An 18,426-nucleotide genomic window follows, 5' to 3' on the forward strand; every position below is an offset into this window, starting at 1 on the left:
GCGCTACTCTGGTCTGAAGCTCTGAAATTTGGGCAGCTCCCTCCCCTGCCACTAGCCAGACAGTCATTGTCATGGAGACCCTTGTCCAGATGCAGTCAGACCTTTCACCTTCTGCTGGGCAGCCACTTCAAACAGAGATCAGGATGCCCCCCATGTCCTGCCACTTTCCTTTGGCTCTCGTTGCCATTCAGTAGCGGGTGGTGCCAGCCAGCTAGTGCCAACGAGCCTGCTAGTGGGAAGCAATCCCACAGTGAAGGGATCCACACGGTGATCAGCTAGAGGGCAATGAGTAGGGAGACCTTCCTACTACGTCCTTCCTGCTGATGGCAGAGCGAGCCGGCTGGGAAGAAGAGAGCACAGCATGCAGGCAGGGAGATGGGGCATGCTAGGCACGGCCTCTGCACTTTGCACTGGGCTGAGCCCCAGAGAAGGCTGGGTACTCGCCCTATAATGATCAGAGCTACTTGGAATTCAGCCTCCTCCACCGCTGTAGTGGCCGTGAGAGAGACTAGAACCACCACAGAACCATCACAGTGGTGGAGCAGGCTGGGGTGAGCTGGGAGCAGGGCGGGAGAGCGCAAGCTAGCAAAGGCCTGCGATTCACGGCACGTAGGGTGCTCACTATCTCAGTGCAAAGGGACCAGTTCTAGGGCACCAGCTCAGCATGGGATGTTCATGCAGCTGCCCCCAAGGGCAGGCACTGGGTCATGGAGGACAACGGCCCCAGCAAGTGGCCCTGCAGGACCATGAGGGGTTTGGAAGTAGGTGGCCTCTGGGGACGCTAATAGGGTCCAACCCCATGTAAAGGGGCTGTTGGCCCCTCACTGCTTGGTGGGTGCATTCTGCAGAACAGCCGAAAGGCTGCACCCCGGTCTGGACTACTGGCGAGATTGGGGTTGGGGAGGAACGGGCGGCAACTAAGAGTGATAAAGAAGCTCCGTAGTTAGCACCGTCTCTCCCCCGCCCCCATCCCTTTCAGTGGCTTTCTCCAGGAGAGATTAGAGAGGAAAGAGACGTTTTAATGTTGGGCAAACTGAGTGCAGGCCCAGATCTGCCAATTTGCAAATGTCAAGTTCTCTCCTGACAAATACAAAGCATCCGCCCAGACCTTGGTGGGGGGTAATAAGAGCCTATATAAGAAAAGAACGGTTACTTACCTTCTGTAACTGTTGTTCTTCGAGATGTGTTGTTCACATCCATTACACATTAGGTGTGCGCGCGCCGCGTGCACGGACGTCGGAAACTTTTTCCCTTAGCGGCTCCCGTCGGGCCGGCGGGGCCCCCACCTTCCCGCCAGAGCGGCGCCCCGCTCCAGGGTATATATATCCCTGCCGACCCGACCCCTCCGGTTCCTTCTTGCCGGAGACTCCGACAGAGGGGAAGGAGGGTGGGAAGTGTAATGGACGTGAACAACACATCTCGAAGAACAACAGTTACAGAAGGTAAGTAACCGTTCTTTCTTCTTCGAGTGATTGTTCACGTCCATTACACATTAGGTGATTCCCAAGCTTACCATTGGAGGTGGGTAGGAGTCAAGGTACAACTGACTGTAACACAGCCCGGCCAACCATCGCGTCCTCTCTGGTCTGATGATGGATCGCGTAATGGGCTGTGAACGTGTGTATGGACGACCAGGTGGCTGCCTTACAGATCTCCTGGATCGGGACCTGCGCCAAGTAGGCCATTGAGGACGCTTGGGCTCTAGTCGAATGGGCCCGGATAACCGGGGCTGGAACATTGGCGAGCTCATAACAAGTGCGTATGCAATGCACAATCCATGCCGACAAGCGCTGTGTCGAGATAGGCAAGCCTTTCATACGTTCCGCAATCGCAATGAACAGCTGGGGTGTTCTGCGGAACGACCTGGTCCGCTCCAGGTAAAATGCCAACGCCCTTCGGACATCCAGGGTATGTAGGCTGCGGTGGTGAGGATCCGTATGGGGTTTTGGGAAAAACACCGGGAGGCAAATATCTTGCCCCATGTGAAACTGTGACACCACCTTTGGGAGGAATTTGGGGTGCGGCCTAAGTTGCACCTTATCTTTATGGAACACCGTATAGGGTGGTTCCGATGAGAGGGCCCTCAATTCTGATACCCTTCTGGCCGACGTGATGGCCACGAGAAACGCCACCTTCCACGAGAGGTGCGTGAGGGAGCAAGTGGCCAGGGGCTCAAAGGGAGGACTCATGAGTCTATTTAGGACTAGGTTCAGAGACCACGTTGGAACCGGCGGGCGTGAGTAGGGAAACACCCTTTCTAGCCCCTTGAGGAATCGGGCCACTGTGGGGTTGGAGAATACTGACACTCCCAACTCTCCCGGATGGAAAGCCGAAATAGCGGCTAAGTGAACTCTAATAGAGGCGGGCGCAAGCCCTTGATTCTTGAGGTGCAGTAAATAGTCCAAGATGGACGGAACCGAGGCCTGCAAAGGCTGTATGCGTTGAGGCTCACACCAGTGGGAGAACCTTTTCCACTTCGCCAGGTATGTTGCCCTTGTAGAGGGCTTCCTACTATTAAGAAGGATTTGCTGAACCTGGTGAGAGCACCTGTGTTCTACATCGTTCAGCCAGAGAGATACCATGCCGTGAGATGAAGCGAAGACAGGTTCGGGTGGAGTAGGCGACCTTTGTCTTGCGTGACTAGGTCGCGATGGAGGGGAAGGGTGATTGGATCGGCTACGGACAGTTCCAGCAGGGACGTGAACCAATGCTGGCGAGGCCAGGCTGGGGCAATAAGTATGATCGTTGCCCTGTCCCTGCGGGTCTTGAGAAGAACCTTGTGTATAAGTGGAAATGGAGGGAAGGCATATTTTAGGCTCCCTCCCCATGGGATCATGAAAGCATCCGCTAATGATCCCGGGCTGAGGTTCTGGAACGAGCAGAACTGAGGGCATTGGCTGTTGTCCCTGGTGGCGAATAGATCCACCCGGGGAAACCCCCACTTCCGGAAGATCGAATGCAGGACGTCTCCTCTCAGTGTCCATTCGTGCATTTGATAGGATCGGCTGAGGCGGTCTGCTAAGCCGTTCTGAATTCCCGGAAGATACGTCGCGATGAGGTGTATCGCATGGGCTATACAGAAGTTCCATAATTGCTAGATAACTCTAATGTGCTAAGGGACACTCTCAGACGAGAGACAGAGTTGTTCCAACGCCGCCACGGACGGTAAGAAGGAACTGGAGGGGTCGGGTCGGCAGGGATATATATACCCTGGAGCGGGGCGCCGCTCTGGCGGGAAGGTGGGGGCCCCGCCGGCCCGACGGGAGCCGCTAAGGGAAAAAGTTTCCGACGTCCGTGCACGCGGCGCGCGCACACCTAATGTGTAATGGACGTGAACAATCACTCGAAGAAGAAAAGACCCTTTTGGGTGGCGGGACACACGAGAATCCTCAGCCAAATACAGAGCATACGCTGGAGGCCGTGTGAGTTGTAGGCTAGGAAATATCAAATCCCTTCCTGAAGCTTCCCAAATCGCTTCCCTCAGTAATAGCCTTCAGTGGAGAGTACCCTGGATTCTCCATCGCGCTGGGGAGAAGACAGTGGCTACATCTACACTACAGGGGGGAGTCGATTTAAGATATGCAAATTCAGCTACGTGAATAGCGTAGCTGAATTCGACGTATCGCAGCCGACTTGTGAGGACGGCGGCAAAATTGACCTCTGCGGCTTCCCGTCGACGGCGCTTACTCCCACCTCCGCTGGTGGAGTAAGAGCGTCGATTCGGGGATCGATTGTCGCGTCCCGATGGGACGCGATAAATCGATCCCCGAGAGGTGGATTTCTACCCGCCGATTCAGGCGGGTAGTGTAGACCCAGCCTTAGAGTGTCTCTTTGTTCTGATATTGCAGGAGGGAAAGTCAGCAGTAGCTCCCACACATCTCCACTCCCTGTTCTCTCTTCCAGGCGAGGACCGGGATGTTCTTTCTAGGAATCTGGGTGTTCAACTCCCATAGGCCCTCTGGCAATCCCAGCATGTGTCTCTATTGTGTCCTGCAGACATGCTACAGACAGGGAGCGGGCCCAGCAAATGTTTCCCATCTGTGGAGTATTTAGCTACCAGAAGATAGAGGAGCCATATTCAGAACCCTTTATCCAACCTCCCCTGTGCTCTGGGGCTTTGGAGCCAAGGGAGCATGGATCCAAACCACTGCAGAAGGTGCAAAATCAAAAACGCATAATCTCATGGCCCCCCTGATTATAGAGCTGCAGAGCGAGAATGAGGCTAGATCCGTTAGATAGGTGACACGTGCAGACGAGGATAGGGGCATTTAGCACTGCAAATTTGGCAAAGACACAAGCTCCATGTCAAATCCCATAAAGCCACCTCAGGGTCCGCCTTAAAACTCTCCTCTGCTGAGAAACCTAGGCAGCTTGTGCTCTGTGACTGCTGTTAATAACGCTGATCTGTATCAGCTCATTGTTACCTTCGCTATCTCTTGTATCTAGCCATTGTCTCTGGTCTTATACTCCCTTTGTGAGTCTCTGGGGCAGGGGTGTCAGCGCCTCGCACCAGGGAGGTTGGGCCTCTAGGCACTAATGCAATACAAAAGTGATTCAGTCCCCCCAAACACATGCCAACATCATCTTTAGGCCTCCCCCAAAACTGCGTCTGCCGGACATGCCCAGCAGTTACAGAAACACTATTTTAGAAGGGTGGAGTTTTAAAACCTTTATCCAGTCTGGTTTTCACACCCCTCCACCCACAAAGCCAGGTTCCCATTCTTACCGTGACTTCCCCTGGACAGCCCTCAGAGGGAGAGCACAGAACACAGTCAATACTTTTAATAACTGCAAGGCACCTCAGACACCTGCCAAAGTTACAGTCTGATAACTGAACCTTCCACATGCTGCACATGCCGGGAACATCCCGTTTCCAACAGCACAAAGCTCTCGTGTCTAGCTCTGCAGTGTCATGGAATATTAGGCCTTAAACCTCTGAGACACCCGTCACAGACGGGTGTCTCAGAGCCGTGCAATTTAGTCCTTGATTTTAGTTTGAGGAAGTTTCATATCTGGGGGAAGAAAGTATTTCTGGCAGTTTGTTTTTAAAAACAAAGCAGGGGCTTGCAGCAACTGTCTGGATTGGGAACATTCGAATAGGCCTGGGCAGAGGTGCCTGGTGAGCAGAGTGCAGGGGAGGCAGTCCAAAGTGCAAGCTAACATCCATTTATGACATGAATATATAAATATAACATATAGTACTGACACCCATGTCAAAAACACACACGAGGCACCAGTCACAACCAGTCATCTTTAAGATCGAGGTCTGCTTTGCATTTAAAGAACATACACACACACGTGGTGCTGATATCCACGACACTTTTAGGCTGTAAACTCTTCAGGGCATGAATTCTTATTTACTCTTTGTACAGCACCTACCCAGTGAGGCCCCAGCCTGGCTGAGCCCTTCCTGTAGGCACTGCCATGATCTAAACATTAAATAACCATTGCCAAGCCATGTAATAAGTTGCCAAACATGGGGTACATGAATTTCACCGCTTCTCTGATCACTTTACCGGTTCTCTTCCTACTCATCTGTCTTCCTTGGACATTTCACTCTCAAGCAGCTTTCAAACAGTGGCCTTGTTTTTGTTTTTTCAATCAGCCTGTCAGAAAATGATGTTTTCCCCTAGTCCAGCATAGGACTGGGAGCTGGGTTATTATTCTAGACTCTGTCCCAGGCTGGCTGGGGGAGGAACGTCGGCTAAACTCTCTGACCCTCAGACTCCATCCCTGCAATAGGGATGGTAATCCTCCGAGCCAAAGATGGTGATGTGCACAAGAACGGATACTTGAAAAGCACATTCGGATCCCAGGATGGAAGGCCTCTTATTATCTAAGTGCTCTTCCAGCTATTATCTATAGAGCATCTCCAGCCCAGGGCATCACCAGGCAAAGCCATCACCCATCTCGACTGGCGGCGACTTGTATGCAGGGAGCTGGCACAGGGCTTGGTGTGCAGTTTCTCAGGCGATGGCCAGAGCCAAAGACTGAGTGAGCCATGGTGGGCCGGCAGGCTGGACTCAGCTGCTAAGAGCTCTATGCATTGAGCTGCCCAGAGGAAGCCGTTTGCTCTGCACCACAAGGGCCCGGCCACATTGGCAGGGCAACGTCTGAGCAGCTGGCACTGCCCCGCTGCACCTGTCCAGTGGCTGAAGGAACACGACTGGGGTCTGGCTCTCGTCAGCAGCTCTGGTTGTCGGGACCATTGCATAAGCTTGCTGGAGGGAAGCAGACAACTGAGCAGTGGAATACGCTAGCGCTGTTATATCACACAGGGGGAGTTCACATGATTGCTGCCTGCTCTTCTCAGGTTCTGCTATGTGTTTTACAATGTGTAATTTAATACAGAAGGGAGAGAAACGGCCTGCGGATTCAGCCTGTATGTGGCACTAAAGTTAATGGCAAAGCAGTCCCCGCTCCTGTGAGCCAATGCTGCCCTCTGGTGGAGGTTACCAGGATTTTGGGACTGATTCCGGGCTGGCGTTAAGCCTGTTCATTGGCTCCCCTGACATAAAAGGATTTTTACCTAGTTATGCCAGCAGGAAATATTGCCCACCGCTCTGCCATATGGGCAAGCCGAGGTTTTTACGAAACAAACTTCACAGGGATTCAGAAGGTTCCTGGAACTGACTGGTTCTCAAGCGGATTTGAGACGGGCTCATCCCAGAAAACGTTTGCAAGCTTTTCCAGTGGAAAGTGGTGTGGTGCACACATTAAAAGGTAACGGTGTTGTTTTAAAGCAACAAACTGCATCTGGTTGTGAAATTCAGCCCCTATCAGGTGGGGAAATCCCACACCGATTCCAAAACTATTCTGCGCACCCATGGTCTATAGCAGTCAATGTCTCCGAGCTGCAGCTCACCCCCATGCCACAACATTGAAGGTCCAGTTGCATTCCACACAAACGCAGAAGAGAACATGCAGATAGCCCTGGGCCTTCGCAAAACATCCCATGATTTATCAAACACCTGGGAATTAAGGAGGAAAATACATCATTGCTTGCCCACTTAAATGTCCCGAGAGATGTCTGTACGGTAGGAGAATTTATGGTGGCTGCCAGAGTTCAGATATGGTTCAGGTGCCCCTCCAGATTAGAGTAAAACCACTGGGAGATGCATAAAGGATCCAATCAGTTCTAAAAGCTGCCAAGAAAGCTCTCCAGTGTAAGTTTGCAAAATAATACCCCAATGTATCCTCCTCCCCTGCATCAGAGTCATTCTCCTACCCGATGAGTGAACAGGATTTCCGACTGGGAGAGCACCAGCACTGTCTGGAAAGGGCAGTTCCTCCTTTTCATCCATCTAGGAATTTATGCCCTGCTCTTCCCCATGGCCTCTGAGGGCCTGTCAAGCGTGACTCAGCCCCGGAAAAACGGCACTGTAGGGCTCAGTGTTTGCAGTCTCTCAGTGTCTCTACATCAAATGTGCTCAATTTACATATAAACAGATGTGTTTTTCTAACTGCTTCCTCTGCAAGCTCAGCCGGGGATCTGAGAGTCATGCTGGGTCCCTTCTTTCTCAAGTATCACTACCTGACTCCTATGCAAGTCCATTGCCTGAGGACACAATCCGGCCGCTCCACTGAACTTGGTTATTCTTTCTGTTGAGGTGTGAGCCAGGATAGACTCCAGCTCCCTCCCCCAGAATTGGGCTAATAGGGGTCACAGATGGCAAAATCTTATTTTTCCCTCCAGAGTGAGCCCAGATGAGTCTAAACACATCCAGGGAGCTGATTTGGGGAACATTTTAAGAATTCCCTCAACCTCCAGACACATAGTCCACTTTAACACCAACAGCTGCTGCTCCAGAGAGTGACATACCGAGCCCCAGCCCTTTCTTGTGGATGGAGCCAAGAGTAAGATGTGGTGTTTGTGATGCTGGCAGACCAGGTGCCAGTTCTTGCCAAGGCCTCAGCTGAGCACTGACAAATGCATTGCTGGAAACCAATCCAGCTCACCTGTGGGACTGTGCTTAGACTTTAGGTAATGTTTGTAAATTGTGAGGTGTACTAATCCTATTGATAATGTCTATATCCCAGGCCATAAGGTAATGCTTAAGTGTTTGTGCTATAGCTGTAAAATGTTTGTTTTGAACTATGTAACTCCCCAACCAAGGGGGAAAAAAACTTCACCTAGTATAAAATGCTAAATCCCTGTGAAAGGTATTACCTCTTGCCCATCAGGAAGGACTATCAAAACAAAGTGGGCCATTGTGGGACATTACAATACAAAGATTTTGCTAACAGCCCCTGCACAAGCTACGGGCAAAAGGCTCATCCCATCAGCCTGAATTCTGGAAGCAGGAAATAAAGATATCTGATATGAACATTTTCCTTCTTTTTTATTGTTTGGACTCTCACAGGGCTGGAGCTATGAAACAGAAGCAGAGATCCCCAGGGTCAACCTGGGTTAGCCCTAAAAGACATTCAATGCTGACAGATTACAGCAACTCTGTCACCATTTGGAACTATAGACTGTAACTCATTTGTGTACAGATGTTGCCTGCTTTAATCTATACATAACTCATTTCTTTTTCCTAGTTAATGAACCTTAGTTAGTTTACTATAGGATAGGCTAACAAGCATTGTCTTTGGTGTGAGATCTGAGGTAGAAATTGGCCTAGGATAAGTGACTGGTCTCCTAGGCTTAGAAGTAGCCTGAATCTTTTGTGATCTTTGGTGTAAAGTAATCAGCTACATTTCCACCAGCTTGCCTGGGTGGCAAGATAGACTGGAATGCCCGAGGGGTCTGTCTGCGACTCCATGGTAAGACTTATACGTGCTTCAGGAGTTCACATTTGTTACTGGGTTGGTGAAATCTAATTGTAGAACATACAACACCTTTGGGGTCTCTGCCCTGAGGTTAGTCTCTAAGGTGCCACAAGTACTCCTGTTCTTCTTTTTGCCCTGAGGTTGGCACTCACGGTTGTGAACCACTCCAGACAGCGTGACAGTGTTCATAAGACTCCTATATTGAGAGACTAGGAATCACAAGGCCAGGGAGCGGTTGACTGGATTTTGGAAACCAAATGTTGAGGTGACACAGCCTCTGCAGAATCACCAATCTCTGACCGATACATCGTTCGTTTGGCTTGGAACAGGGCTAAAGGAGGCAGAATCGGAAGACATTTATTTCTGTGGCACCATAACACTGTGAATGGTCAGACAAGCTCACATTGTGAAGCAATGGGGATTTGTATCTATATTTGTCTATTTCTGGTATTAGTATGGCCCCATCACCGTAGTCTCTGGGCGCCACACAATCTTCAGTGCATTTATCCTCACACACCCCTGTGAGGCAGAGCCGTTATCCCCATTGAACAGAGGGGGAACGAACGCGCAGAGACACTAAGTGACTTGCCCAAGGTTGCACAGGCAGATTGTGGCGGAACGGAGAACTGAGCCCAGGTCTCCCAAGTCCTATGCTAGTGCCCTAACCACTGGACCTTTCGTGCCCATTTACTGCCGCTGTACAGAATAACGATGTCACCTGGCCGGTGCTCTGCGGAAAGCAACTCAAGTTCTCCACAGCGCTCCATCCATGTGCCGTGAAACCTGGTCACGGGCTGGAGGCGGATCAGGGTTGCTCTGGAGCACCCCCAGCAGATATTCACAGCGGATTGTGGAGAAATGTTGGTGGAACCCCCCCTCACCCCGTGGGCTGCTCTGTCCCACGCCAGTGGTGACTGGGCCCTATAGAGGTGGATGCAGCTGCTCCAGCCCCGGCTCTTCCAGCCCCAGCCGCAGAGGCTCAAGCGTTAAGCTCCAGAGATCTCAAGTTCAATCCCCACTATTGATGACCCGTTAGCAGTGCCTTCTCCTGTTAAAATCTCTCCAGCCTGCTTTATGGCTCTTGCCTCAATCTCGGCTACTTCTGCTTGTCTAGCATTGGTGGATTCTCTGGCCCTTCCTCCAGGCTCATCGCTGCTGACGAGAGAGCCTTCTTCGGCACAGCTGCTGCTGTCTAGATCAGCCCTTCCACACCTTGGCGTATGGCTCTCGATTTCTCTTCCCCTTTGGAGTTGCTTTGATATGTGCCATACAATGGCTTGACAGGAGTTTTCTGTAACTCACGCCCATGCTGCCCTGCTGTCATATATACAAAGGTATTTCTATGGTGCTGCTCCTCATCAGGGAAACAGAGCTTCTAATTAAATAGTGCAGTATTACCTCTGTAAGGCATTTGCCGGCATACAGTTTGGACGTCATCCAAATAACAAGGAATTTGGTGGCACCTTAAAGACTAACAGATTTATTTGGGCATAAGCTTTCGGGGGTAAAAAATCCCACTTCTTCAGAGGCAACGGCTACCCCGATACTTGACACCATGTCATCCGTTATTTTGAACTGCATCAGTGGCAACATGTAGACTGCGGAGGTGGGAGAAGAATAATCAACCCAGTCCTGGAAGTTTGTGGTAGAGCCCAGACCTGAACCTAGATCTCGTGTGCCTTATCCACAAATGCATTCTTTGCATATCTCATGTGCATACTTCCCTCACTGCTACAGGGGAGTGTATCAGCAGAGTTGAATAGAGAAGACTATTAAGAGATCTGTGCAAAGAACTGCATTCAGGAAGCCATTTTTGCAGGGTCCAAGGACAGTTTTATTGGTCCTACAAGATCCAGGACTAATGCTACATATTCTTGAGTGCCATCTACTGGTGCCTTATCTATTCAAATGGACAGAGACAGCTCCCATGTATAGATCCCTCTCATAACATGGGCTGGCGCTAGTCACCGAAGGGCTCGGCATAAACTGTGCGCTGCTCCAGCTCACCCCAGAGATGAGCCCGTTGCTCTTGCTGCCGGAGACAGCACCAGCATCTAACAGAGTTGCTGGACAGAGCTTCATTGTCAGGTGCAAGGGCCGTTACAGCCGGAGCTCGTTGTCACACACACCCCAAGGCTGCTGAAGGAGATCAAGGAGGGGTTTCTCGGTCTGCTGGGAACACACAGATTAGAGCTGGAAACCTTGTTCTTCTGACAGGCACAAGATGAAGGAACAATACCGTGCATCCAGGCTCCTTGCTAAGACTGGGCAGGGAAGAAGTTGGCCCCAGTCATGAGGCTACGGATGGAAAATGCTGAGCCAGTCGTCTTGATAAAGCAACAAATCACCACAGTGGTGACTTGGAGCCTGAAAATATTTCCTCCCCATCCCCAGTCAGCAGGGGACAGGCAGCAACGGGAGACGTGTGGGCTACACGGGGAGCCAAGGAAGTGGCAGAGGAAAGAGCAATAGCAGGAAACAAACGACTTTGCAAGCAGATGCCAGTGCTGCTTGGCCAGGAACTTTCAAGCAGAAAACACAGCTCCTCAAAAGGAGCAGCAGTCGAGTGAGAAGGAGCGCGCCATTCACAGCCAGGCGTGCTGCCTGTCAGAGGTCCGGTCCCCCCTCCCAACCCGCCTGCCTGATAACCTTTCTCCCTTCCCTTTATTTCGCCACAGCACCGAAATAGCTGCTCTCGGAAGGCTTCTTTTCCTCCCCAGGGCCTTTTTATCTCCAGGAAACAGAGGGACAATGCAAAACAAGAAACATTTCATATTTGAAACCAACCAACCAAACATAAAGCAGAACAAAACTGCTTCTTCCTGGTGCCGCTGGCAGGTCAGAGAGTTATCACGAGCCACAAGTCCAGATTTGCCAATAAACATTTTTCTGATCCAAGCTCTTTCCAAACCAAACAAGAATTTGCACATGACAATCTAATTCAAAGAGACCTACCCCCTTTTATAATAGAGAGAACCTAGCGCTTAGCACTTGGGGTTGCTGGGTAACAACCTGTATTCAAATCCTGATGGAAAAAATCCACATGCTGCTCTTTGAATAATGGCTGCTGCATAGACAGAGGCTGATTTGAATCACACTCCGGTAAATCCACAAGAACTCCATTAACTTCAGCAGAAACATGCCTGACTTACACTGTGAGAGAAGCAATCGGGAATCTGTCTCTGGCTGGGTATAAACGCCATTAAGACCGAGTAATAGGAAATAGGGGGACTGGGGCACTTAAGAGGCCACTTCTTGGCCTTTAACTTGTTCTCGGTGCTATATTCATAATTTTCCTAAAGCCCATTTGAACCCAAGTGTTTGGTTTTCTTTAATAGACTGATGAACATGGTACCACCCTAGCCATTCAGACAGCCCTAACAGAAGATGGGTAAGAGACATTTGAATCTCTCAGAACAGAACAGCTACTGCAGTAGTACGACTCCATAGCTCGGGGCTGAATAATAACTGCACCTTGCCTTAAATCAGTGGAAAGCCAACACTGTCTACGTTGCTCAAGCCACAGAGCTGGGCCATGGCTTGGTTATTAACTGGTGCCAGGCTTCAGGAGCGTAAGCCGGACTGGAGTAGGATTTACCTCCCGTTCTCTGTGGAATGGGCAGGCAGCAAGATGCTCAAAGACCACTGGGGTTTTGGGGTTAGCACGCAGCGAGAAATGTCACCCACATACCTCACTCCATGCATTGGCAAGAACGCCAAAGGCATTGGGTGTATTCCTGAAGTCAGTGTAGGCAACTCCCTGCCGATCGCTATGGCCTGTTTGCAAAGCATTCAGTCTTATTACTGTGTCCAGTGAAAGCAGTAAGGTCCAGGAAGGTAAAACTTCCCAGGGCGTGTAACACATTAGGGAAGGTTTCTCTTGGCACAGTGCATTGGATTGTGCGTAATGGGGGATCTTTTAACCTGCACTAAGACCAGAACTCACTGTAAACAAGCAAGGGTAGGCACCAACTACCAGGGGCGTCTGGTTTGGGAGTCAAGGATCGCCCCCCTCATTCTGGTTCAGCAGCTGGGAGTGGGGTCTGGCAGCAAGTGGCTTCCTCCCCCTCACATGAACCTGCTGATGAAAGATGGGGCCGGCCTGTGTGTAGCATAGGCCACAGGGCCCCCACGTGGCTATTTGCTTTGCCTGCGCTGAAGACCAGTTTTACCTGTTAATTGAATGAGATGCAAACCGGGACCCACTTTGGCTAGTGGGTAGCTCTCCTGGGGGGCAGCAGCAGTGCCACAGGTATCAACCACACACTTTCCTTAAAGAGTTACCCGGCTGGGAGCAGTTCAAAACTCTGCTGCCATCAGGCTCATGGAAGGTGGGCCTTGCTCACTACAGAGTCTGGTACAGCAGCACCACTTACCGGGCACAGAATGTCAGGCTACCTGTGATTAATCCTTTAGCCCTTACAAGTCTTCCCCCAACACTGGCCATCGATTTGCTGTCAGGAAAGGTGCAGACTCCAGACAGACGTCCTGTGCGGGTGTCTCCTTACAAGCATGGAGCATTTCTGGGCCCCTCTCTCCGTGTGACATTTCCATCTATCAGAGAGACAGTGATTGAAGCTGCGAAGCCAGCTCCGTTCCAGAGTTGCAACAGGGGCTGTGGAGATGCGGGGAAACTCCATGTGCTGCTAGGTAGTACAAATTCATCTCCATTAACCTTGTCCCAGCCCTTGGGACACTTTGAAAAGGCAGAAGATAAATGTCTTGCATTTCACCTTTTTTTATTATTAATTATTATTATTATTAAACAAGCTGGGCTAGGAAGTCCAAGACAAAAAGTTCTGTGAGGGCAGCAAATGTATGAGCTGAAAATTAATCAGGTTAGATTCTTCACTTACAGATCAGCTAGCACTGTACTAGAATTAGTACCATGCCAGTGCTGTACTACAGACCGATTGGAATAGCTGCTCCTATAGAAAACAGCCTAATTCACTACACAGCTCTGATTCATTCTCTGGTCCCCATGGTCCACGCTGTAGTGCACACTGAATGAGGCAGGGGACCCTGTGCAAAGAACAGTATGTGATCACCTATTTAAAGACTGGATCATAGATTTTAGGGTCAGAAGGGACCATTATGATCATCTACTGTGATCTCCTGCATACCAGGCCCGAGAACCCATAATTTCTGGATGAGCCATAGCATTACTTTTAGAACGATATCCACTCTTGATTTGAAGACTTAAGTGTTGGAGACTTCACCATGTCCCTGTGTAAATTGTACCAATGGTTAATTATCCTCATTGTTAAAAATGTATGCTTATTTCAAGTCTGAATTTGTCTAGTTTTGGTGTTCAACCACTGGATCTTACATCTTTTTCTGTTACACTGACGAGCCATTTACGATCAGAAATGTATACCTCGTGTAGTTATTTGTAGACCGTGACTGAGTCACCTCTTAGCCTACTTTTCGATCAATTAAATAGATTGAATGTCTTTAGTCTCTCACTATAAGGCATGTTTTCCAGACCTTAAACCATTCTTGTATCATAATACTTGTGAACAAGGCAGCTGAAATAAGTTTGCATGGAAAACCTCTGACATTTCTTGCATTTTGACTGCTTGACTTTGCAACCTTAACTTTCTTTTAATGTAGTCTTTTCGTATGTAATTCATCTACAAACTAGTACTAATGCAACACAGGGGAATACAAAGCGTGCAGAAGCCAGATCATTCCAAAACTGAATGCTGCGGCAGCAGCCTTAACCCAGCTGTGATGCAACATCCTATGTTTTTTATGCTATGCATTAATAGTGTCCAGTTTCCAGGTAACAAGGAAAACAGAACTATAAAGTACTATCTATGTACTGAGCTAATGCGACTGAGTTAACCGCCTAGGAGCTACTTTAGCTTTCAGAATTTTCTGACTCTTGATTGTTTGAGGTTAAATTCTTAATGTTAATGCAAGGTACCTTGTGGCATTGACCTTTTCTTTAAGAAACAAACAAACAGGGAATCAAGATCCCTTTAGCTTGCAGAACTTACAAGCTCCCATCGTCCTGACCTTTAGAACAAGTCGGTCCATGTGCAAGTTCTGTCGGCTTGAACAACGGATTATATTAAGAGTGGTTGCAGGTTTTCACTCTGGGTAGATTTCAAGTCAATGGGAGCAGCGACGTGCTGTCTGTGTATGCAGGGCACGCATTGCATGCCCCAGGAGCGGCTGTACCAGTGCGATGATTCCGTCTGGCCCTCAAACATGCATTGAGCACGACATTTTGCAGGTGTCGTGCATGGCAGGCAGCTACGATTCTACCTATTCACCTCACTGACAGCCTTTTGCCTGGCATGAATATCTCTGGAGAACACCAGAGAGCACAGAATGCAGAATTCCACCCTCTTAAAAAAAAAAAAAAAAAAAAAAAAGCAATAAAAATGATTAAACAAAATGGTATCAGATAGCCACACTATTTCTTTGTTCCTTTGACTTGTCTTTATTTTGCATTTGAAAGGAACATAGCCCACCTTTTGTACAGAAGTTAATAGGAGAGATGGAAGCTGCACTATCAAACTTTGGGGGTGGCAAACGGTCACTTTTTCCGAATGATGGCCATTTGCAGAGCAGGGCTAATCAGAATTAAAACAGTTAGCTTAATATATGTATGTTTCACAGGATTGGGAGGAATAGGACTGGTCTATATGTTGGTAAGCAGCAGTGATGCAAGAGAAAATATAAAGGACAGTGTGGTTCAATTGTATTTTACAGAAAGTTGGTTTTAATGGTTTGCCAGAGTATGGAAGAAATTATTACATGCTTTGCTTTATGCCTTTTCTTCTTCCAGTTCCACTGACGCACTAATTACCTTGCTGCTGTGAGCCGTGGTGTCATTTTTTCATGTGTGTACATCAATAAGGACATACACCAGGTGTGTGGAATAGCACTGCAGATGTCAGATGAAATCCTGGCCTCAATTAAGGGCAAGTCTACAAAATTAAGTCAACCTAAGTTACGTCGACGTTCAGCCACCGGAGTAATTTAACTGGTTTTACACGTCCGCACTACGCTCCCTGAGTTGGTGGTGTGTCTCTTCATCAGGAGCGCTTGCACCGATTTAGCTGTCAGCGTGGGGCATTGTGAGATGGTTTCGGAAAGGCAGGAATAGTCGATGTAAGCAACGCAGTGTCTACACTGACACTGTGTCGACCTAACTACATCAACTTAAGTGCTGCGCCTCTCACGGAGGTGAAGCTATTAAATTGGTGAAGCGGCCAAGTTATATCGGTGGGAGCTATATTTTAGCATAGACGCTTACAGAATTAGGTTGACTATACTGCCTTACATTGACCTCTCTCTAGTGCAGACCAGGCCTAAGTCACTGGCAAACCTCCTATTGATGTCAGTGAGCTCAGGACTTCCCCCTTGGTACATTAAGCAACAATTGCTCAGGAATGAGGAAGAAGGTCATACACGAGCGAGTGCGGAGAGAATGCAGAATCGGTCAACGCTACGCTTGGCTGATGCGGCAACCCACGGTGTCCGACACCATCAGGTGGTCGAGGGACATCTACATGGAACACATCACTGGACATCGGCAATACCAGGAGGGATGAGCTGGAGTGCCGATGAGAAGTGCAGTCAGGAAAGTAACAAATACTTTCCTCATGGATTGTATTTTCTAAATTAAAAAAAATTAATGGAGATATCCTATCTCCTAGAACTGGAAGGGACCTTGAAAGGTCATAGAGTCCAGCCCCCTGCCTCCACTAGCAGGACCAAATACTGATTTTGCCCCAGATCCCTAAGCGGCCCCCTCAAGGATTGAACTCACGACCCTGGGTTTAGCAGGCCAAGGCTCAAACCACTGAGCTATCCCTCCCCCCTTCTAAATGGACAACCAACCTAATTCTCAATTACCGAGGGACAATCTCCACTCATTGATATATTTTGCTTTCCACAACCAAATCTCTGTACAACTTTTCATGAGGGATGTACCCGAGTATTCAGATTCTAATATTTAAACTGTATTGTTAAATCTATTCACATAAATTTGGTCTATTGCTGATTATGTACTCTATGTATCATATGACTTTTAAAAAACAAGTTGTGGATTTGTGGATAATTTAAGCACTATACCCAGATGTACAGACATTCTTTTCTCAACCTATTATATCATTTTTTTAAATGTTAGCTTTAATAACATTTTAAAATCTATTCTTATTGACCTCGTTAATGGGAGCAAACAAAAGTGACCAGTGAGCTCAGCTCAGTCACAACAGATTTTAGAATTATGTCCATCCCTCCTAAAAGAAGTTAGGGGAGATCCTAAAGGCTACACTGAAGGAGTGCACAGTTTCTAGGTCAAATACTGCAGTTTAGTGTTTTAGGACCATTTACTGCCAAAAAGGTTCAGAGTGCCGTACTGTGATATTTTATACTTCAGTGCCCCTATGGATAAAGTAAGTACAGAAGGGATGGTCAAGTAATTTCTGCTCAGGATGCTAACCTCTCTGCCTTGTTACAATGGGTCATAGCACACCCTTGTGTCCTACCAATGCTTTAGCTGTTTGTTATGGCATCTCCATCATCATTTCAGGCACAGCTTCCTCGAGCACATGCATACATTGTACACAACATTTATGGCATTGTATATATGCACATGCACATGTATGTATATAATCGTTCAGTATAGGCTGTATAAAATATAAATGACATAATGCATGTGCTATTTGATTTTGTTCCAGTGACTGGTTCTGTCCCACACTGTTGATCCGTGTCTGTATCAGGAGGGCTATGCTATGGCAGAAAGCGCCAGCTTCCTCTGAGCTTGAAGGCTCAGAGGTTATGGTGGTGAGCACCACCATCATAATGGCGAGGAGCCAGATTTTATTTTGATCTTTTTGTTAAAATACATTATGCTGGGTACATGACCCCACCCCCCCTTTTCTTGTTTTGTTGCTTTTTGCTTTCTATTGTAGCTCAACTAAGAGTTTTATCCTTCCTTGTGTATCTCCTTATAAGCTCCAGTGATGGGAATGGTCTGAGCCCACCCAAGGGATTCTACACTAACCAGTCACTTAGGACAAGAACAAAGGATCTCAGCGGGGGAAGGCGAGTTTTGTGCAAAGGAGGAAACTTTTGGCTTTATGCAGCCAACTGATCCAAGCAGAAAAAAAAAAAAATCAGAGAAGAACTTGCAGAGAGCTTTGGATTTATCTTGATGACACCAACTTCCTGTTACTTTGCAGCATCTCCTTATGCTGGGGGCTGGGGACTCAGTTGAGTATAAGAGCCTCAAAGCACACAATGAGGCTAAACAGACTTTTTAGTTGGCAGCATGAAATGCATGGCAATGCTGCCTGCGTCTTCTGTAGAAGATTTAAAATAGGAGACAGAAAATGAAGAAAAACAGGAGTTTGTATTTATGTAAAAAAATTTATTTTGGAGGAGGATTTAAACATCAACATGCAGGTACAACATGAATAAAAATTATTGCACCGCTATTATGTGGCAATTGTTCAAGTTTCTAAAACACTTAAATTCCACATCTTCCTCTTATCTAGCCAAGTGCTGAGTAACACAGCTTGACACCAGAGCTCAGCTTCAAAGCCGCACTGACAGCCGCCTGGATATGATAATTGAACACAACGTAAACACACATGTCTGTCAAAATCTTCTACTAGAAGTACAGCATTATCC

The sequence above is a fragment of the Trachemys scripta genome, chromosome 8, assembly GCF_013100865.1.
Source record: "Trachemys scripta elegans isolate TJP31775 chromosome 8, CAS_Tse_1.0, whole genome shotgun sequence".
In the NCBI taxonomy this organism is placed as follows: domain Eukaryota; kingdom Metazoa; phylum Chordata; order Testudines; family Emydidae; genus Trachemys; species Trachemys scripta.